General features: G+C 39.1%; 1 long non-coding RNA gene across 1 annotated transcript; it reads right to left on the bottom strand.

Annotated features, from left to right (window-relative positions):
- Positions 1-4,093: 4,093 nt before the first annotated feature.
- Positions 4,094-4,863, bottom strand: LOC142108572 (uncharacterized). The gene is made up of 2 exons (XR_012680175.1): positions 4,656-4,863; positions 4,094-4,524 (listed from the first exon to the last, which is right to left on the bottom strand). It is a non-coding gene; the product is annotated as an uncharacterized LOC142108572 (long non-coding RNA).
- Positions 4,864-6,756: the final 1,893 nt, after the last annotated feature.

Raw genomic sequence — 6,756 nt, 5'->3', positions numbered from 1 at the left:
ATTCTGTTGGCACATTGGTGGAAGAGTGCCCCGCCCCCTCAAGCCAAAACTTGCCAGCCAGCAACCACAGATCTTCCTTATGAGCTTATACAGGATATGTGTATGTTGTATTATAATGTAGGTATTATATACTGCGTGATCTGTGTTAAGTTCTATATTCACTTATTGATCGGCTTTCTATATTTCTTGTCAATAGTACATACAGCTATGTAAGGTTTTTAATTGTAGCGGGAGGCCTAGCGCTTCTCACATGCTAGGCACTCCCCTAAAGAAGTGCAGCCATGGCCAATTCTGTCCTAAGCATCTATGGAGTTAGACCAAGAAGTTGTTGCACTGGGTCCCTAAATTCCTCTTAGTGGCCCGGAGCAGTGATATACAGGGATCATAGGTTGTAGTGAGAAAATGTACACATCAGTTTCTCTCATTAATCCCTGAGCCACATACATTGCTGATGTCTGTGTGGACAGAAGTGCTGTGACATTTATATGCTGCACAATTTCACCATTGGTACATCATTGTTTTTTAATTTGCATTGCTTTTCTAATGCAGCTCAAGAAGCCACTTGAATAGTAGACATACTCTAATGCTGGCTAATGTGTCATTTTAGAATAAAAAAGAAAGAAAAGCAGTACTACTTCCAACTAAGGCACACTAAAGACACAAATATTAAGTCCAATACTGGGAAATTATTCCATATCATTGAGGGGATTGTTGAAGATGGATAATACATAAACATAACTCATCAAACCAATTTTTTTATTAATAAGCATTAAAAAGGAATTTAATAATTAAAAAGCAAAATATTAAAATGTTGGAGTCTGGGACAGGTAAATGAGATGGGAGTACACATGAGAGTGTAGTGGTGGTAGAATCACCTATATTTATGTATCTCCCGATCCACAATAATCACAGTGAGAATCCCTAATTAACCATCAAACATGATCAAAAACTGCACAGGTCATCTAAATGAATAAATCTTTATATTGTGTTAATAACACAAATATCTAATGATGTATGTAATTAATACAAATTAAGTTCCTGAATGTAAGTTCTGTTTCTATGTCCTTAAATGATGGTAAATATCTGTTCAATATTGTAAAGATCAACAGAGTATTCGTGATACCAGTTTATTTCTGAAATCAGCTTATTTGTTATTACTATTTTTTATTTGTAAGAAATTATACGAAGATCGTGTGGATGGTAAGTATGTTAGCTTATAATGATGTTTCTCATAGTGAGCAGAGAGAAATGTATGCATGACCGTCACGGAAATTATAAAGATCTCAGGTTCTTCAGGAGACTTGAACCTTTTATATCCCTGCTCTCTTCTATGTGTGGCACTGTGGCTGTTCATTATAGATATGGATAATTGTTTCTCTTTGTCTAATCATATACTCTAAGGCAGGGGTCAGCAACCTTTTTCTATCAGTACGCCAGCAAAAATTCTTATATCTGGTTCAAGTATATTAAACACATTCTAATATTTTGCTGTAGGTTATGGAGATTTCCTTGAGTTATAAAGAGTATTTTTTAAAAATTAAATTAATGAAGATCATTATTTTATTATAATTGATCAAAGAGTTCCCCAATTATACACATTTTCTGTCTTTTTTTGTCTTATGGTTCTTTATTCAGACCTATCAGCAATGATAGTGATCAATGGCACCCCACCCAACTGGGTTAATATCCGAAACAGTACTAGACAAAGACGTCCACTATCGTCCCTGTCTTCACTCTGGTTATTGAACACTTACCTGCAGCCATTAGATATTCACAACTATTCCAGGAAAGTTTTCCTCCACTCTTTTCCGGATTACAAGCTGATCTGGCTTTGTGGCGCCCCTTTATAATTTTGTGGCTGGGCAGGATAATATATATTTTTGTTTTTTAAACATTTTATTAAGGAGATTTTTCAATTTTCAAAACAGTGTAAAGGTTAAGTTACATTGATCAAACAACAAGTACCTTGCAAATGAGAAGAACAATGTGAAGTTTGTCAATCAAAGTAAAAACATAGAAAGGGAAAGAAAAGAGAGAAAACGGGGGGGGGGGGGGGGGAGGAAAAAGGGGGAGGAAAGGAAGAAATGTTAGTGTGGTAAGAGGGGGAAGGAAAAAGGGGCACCCGACCTGGCATCTAGATGTATTACATGTATATACCATATATTGAACGTCTTCTAATGCTATATTCAATAGTTTCCATTCTAATCAGGCCTTGGTTGTTCTGAACCATAGGAGGCGAGCCAAGGATCCCAAATCACACGAAGTTTATTGGGACGATCATTGAGGATGCCTGTAATGTATTCACAGAATATGTCTGCCACATTCTATTGATGATATCAGGCAGTGATGGGGATTCTGGATGTTTCAAATTTGCTGCTATTGCGCATTTAGCCACATTAAGTATATGGCCTATGAGCGCCATTGTATATTTGTTAACATCCGGTATAGGCCTATGCAATAGTGAATATGATGGGCAGGCGGGGAGTTTTACTGAGGTGACTATCAATTAAATTGTGAATTTTCCGCCAGAATTCCACAAGTCTCGGACAGGACCACCAAACATGTTGGAATGAGCCTTCCTGCCCACATAGTCTTCAGCATTGACTAGAGGAGTCAGGATATATGGCTTTCAAGCGGGTTGGGACCAAATACCATCTATATAAGAGCTTATACGAGTTCTCCTTGGTACGGACACAGATAGAGCTCTTAGCGACTCGTGACCTGATCTTAGCCCATTCCTCTATCTCTAGCTCAACGCCACGGTCTTCTTCCCACTTCAGCTCATAACGATCTTTGGCAGGTTGACGAAATGCCACCATGATACTGTAAAAAGTAGAGATTAACCCAGTAGGAAGGGCTTTACGTCTGCAAAAAGTTTCTAACGGTGTATGTTGGTATATAATTTTAAGCGTTGGGATCGATTGATATAAGTGTCTCAACTGAAGGTATTGATAGAAACGGTCATGGGGAATGCCATATCGTCGTTGTAAGTCAGCAAATTCGGGGAATATCCGCATGGGCGCTATGTCAGTAATAAATCTTAGACCTTGTCGGGACCAGTGGTGAAAAGAGGAGTGTTGTTGCCCTGGTGGAAAAGCTGGATTGTTCCACAGTGGGAACATAGTTTCCGAATTTTTTATTAGCTGAAATGTGTGGGTACTGTAGTAGAAACGGGTGGTGGATAAGAGTAACGGGAGTGGTGGTCTATGTTCGATTGATATCCAAAGTAGTGTATAGGGCGAGAGTAATTGCAAAAAGGTAGCCTCAATGTCTACCCAGAGCCTAGTGGAAGATGGAGAGTGAAATAAGACTAGCTGGGTCAAGTGTGCAGCATTATAGTATTTGGAGATGTTTGGGAGGCCTACTCCTTCTTCTGAATTTCGTCGGAAGAGCGTGCAGGCCCTTACTCGGGGTCGCTTGCCTTCCCAAACAAATCTAGTAATTTGCTTCTGGAGGGTCTGTAGCGCAAGAGAGGGTACTCGAACAGGGAGGGTTTGAAACAAATAAAGAATTTGTGGCAAGAGGTTCATTTTTACCGCCGCCATGCGGCCGATCCAAGAGATATATAGTTTATCCCATTTTTCAAGATCACGCTTAAGTGAGTCTAAAAGCCTGGGTAAGTTAGCTGCATATATCTGATTATAATGGGTCGTTAAGTAAATTCCCAAGTATTTAAGTTTATCTTGCTGCCATCGGAAATTTGTTTGGTTCTTCAGGGTATCTAATAGGTGGGGAGGAAGATAAAGAGGGAGAATTTCTGATTTGTCCATGTTGATCTTAAAGTTAGACACTGTGCCATACTCATCGAGTTCTTTTTGAAGAGATGGGATGGAGGCGAGGGGATTGGTAACTGTAATAAGAATATCATCTGCGTACATAGATATCTTATAATCAGTCGTCCCCATTTGAATTCCAGAAATTGTCGGGTTGGCTGGGCAGGATAATTATATATGTTATGTATGCCTTATTTATCTTTAGACTTTAGTTTTGTTTTCAGACTTTTAAACGCGCGTTTATTTTGCACCATTTGTGCAGTGTGCATTTAACATGTACATTATCCCCCTTAATACGTAAAAGATGACAGGAGACCAAATTCTGCTTATTTTTTTTATTCCATGCTTTTAAACTGCACCTACAGTAACCTTAATGATAACTAACTTAATAGCAGGGCTTAGTCACATTAATACTTATTCTTTTATTCCTTTTCTTCTTTGTTCCTTTTTTTTTCCATTTTCAGATGATCTTTAGGGGGTCAGGCAGAGTGGTTCTTTAACCTTAATGATAACTAACTTAATAGCAATGGTCCCATGCAGAAGAAAGATGACACTGTGCTAGCGTGCTAGGCTTAGTCACACTAATACTTATTCTTTTTTTCCTTTTCTTCTTTTTTCATTTTTTTTTTCCATTTTCAGATGATCTTTAGGGGGTCAGGCGGAGTGGTTCTTGTCATGTGAGGTGACACTGGCAGCTGCACAGGTCACCTTCTTCATCATGACTAAGGCTTCAGACGTAGGTGCCTGTAAGCTGCAACAATATAAAAACAGCTTATTATGTTAAATAATCACTTCTTCATGGAGGATAGAATTTGTTAGGAAATCTTGTACAAGACTGGCATAGAATGTAATTTATATAGTAGCTGGAACATATATATTTACCTCTCCTTTTGCGTTTAGTATTAGGCTAGTGCTTCTTCTGCCTTTTGTAGATTCTCCTCTTTCGGGATGCCACAGCCTGGTTTATGGCCATGTGGCCCCTCTTTTGTTTTCTGTGTTTGGCCATGGTTGTAGCCAATTTGCCTTCAGCCAGGAGCAAATGACTTGTGGGCTCCCAGCCCCCTCTTTTATACCCTGAGACTACTGTGTCCTTTATGATGTTATATGGGTGTGGTCTGGCCAATTGGTTGTGACACTGTCAGCTTGCCATGTGGGTGTGGCCAATTAACCAATCCTAAGGGTCATACTAATCATTAACATCTGAGCTCACAGCAACAATAAAACAGGTGACTGGAATATAGGTTCCATGAGAAGAACCAAAGAACCAAGCTTTGGTTTTTAAACACAATCACAAATTATTGCAGATAGCAGGAAAAACAGCTCAAACACCTACACGTAGTGGGAGGGTTATTAGGTACAGTCAGGGTTTCCAACTGTCAGTAAATGTATTGACAGTAAAGTAACTGAATTTGCTACCAGACAGTGAAAAAAAAAAAAAAAAAGTAAATGTCAGCAAAATACAGACCAACCCACCACCCCTCCTCCACCTGTAGCGTAACAGAAAGGATGATACAACTGTGGACAGCTGTGAGCACCATTTGTAGGATCACTAAGCCCACCTTTGTTTGTAGATTTTGATTTTTCTTTCAGCTCTGGGGAAAGTTTGAGATATAATAATAGTGTGTTGGTAAATAATGATAGCTGTCAGTACATTTGTATAAATTTCTCTGCAAAAATAACCTCTCAAGTGTTGGTAACAGTGTATGAAAAGTTGTCCGTTTCAGCGGGAGGAGCGGTGGGACCTGTAAGGCTGACAACCAAAACCAGTTTGTAGAATGGTCAGAAAACCATCCAAAGTCCGGTTTTGTAGGTAATAATTGGGAGGCAACAAGATTACATTTCTTTTAAGAAATTTGCACCTGCATCTTCCCATGTATGTAAGCAGGCCCTACCAGAGGGAGGGGGGGGGGGGGGGGCTAGGGGAGAAATTTACCCGTGCTTCTGACTGAAAGAGGGAGCCTCAAAATTTTTCAGCTTACTGTGTTTTATAGTTACCCATTTGCTAATTTGCCAATTTTCAAGTAATAAAAGTTGAACCCTAGCGCTAAACATGTTGGCATGTAAATTGGCATAACACACATGCACGTATTGGTCTGTGCATGATGCATCTATCCACAGACACATGAGAACGTCACATGTCCTTGAGATATGCTGGGGTGAGTGTCTCCTAACTTCACAAGGGAATATGTTGTTTATAATTAGGAAACACTGTACTGGACTCAAACTGTATTTTCTCCAGCTGTGGAAACCACACAATAAACCTTGTGGGTGTTGACTGTTCTGTACCGTATAAGACGACAATTACTATGGAACTAAGCAACAAATGTAAATATCTTCAGTTCCTCTCCAGAAAGGTGGGAAATTCTGAAAAATCATCTCCCTGCTTCACATCATAATATATCCACAACTAGATGGTCTGTAGGCATCTATTATGTTAAATCAGTTGCACATCATTTGCATTTGATGGGAATGGTTTCAGAAAATATTGAAATTCTCAATCTGACTGCATTTTTATTTTTGGAAGGTCAAATAACAAACAAAACCGATATGCAATGTCAGCAAGGAAAAAGAAACACATTATATAAAACATGATATAAAATCAACAGAATATCATAAAAAAATCAGTGCAAAGAGGTCAAGTTACGTGTATAAAGATTAACCAGAATTATTTTTTTTTTTAAAAGATGTAAGGGAGAGAGCGAAATGCCGCGAAAGAGGAGGGCATAACGCAGGGAGAGAGGAGAAGAGAGACTAGAACAGAGCAGAAAAGGAAAGGAAGAAAGGGGTTCTCGATAAGAGGACAGATATATGTAGGTGTAGAGTCAAGTGAAAGGGGAATAAGCCTGAAAAAACATACCTTAGTGAACGATCGTGATGTCCTATTGATGATGCTGGTCATATATTCCAGGCGCTGAACCTGCCAAACTCTGTTAATAATGGCCTGAAGCGAAGGTGGAGTCTGCTGCAATTTGGCAGGTAGCTG

The sequence above is a fragment of the Mixophyes fleayi genome, chromosome 1, assembly GCF_038048845.1.
Source record: "Mixophyes fleayi isolate aMixFle1 chromosome 1, aMixFle1.hap1, whole genome shotgun sequence".
NCBI lineage: Eukaryota > Metazoa > Chordata > Amphibia > Anura > Limnodynastidae > Mixophyes > Mixophyes fleayi.
This window is presented reverse-complemented; position numbering and strand designations above follow the sequence as displayed.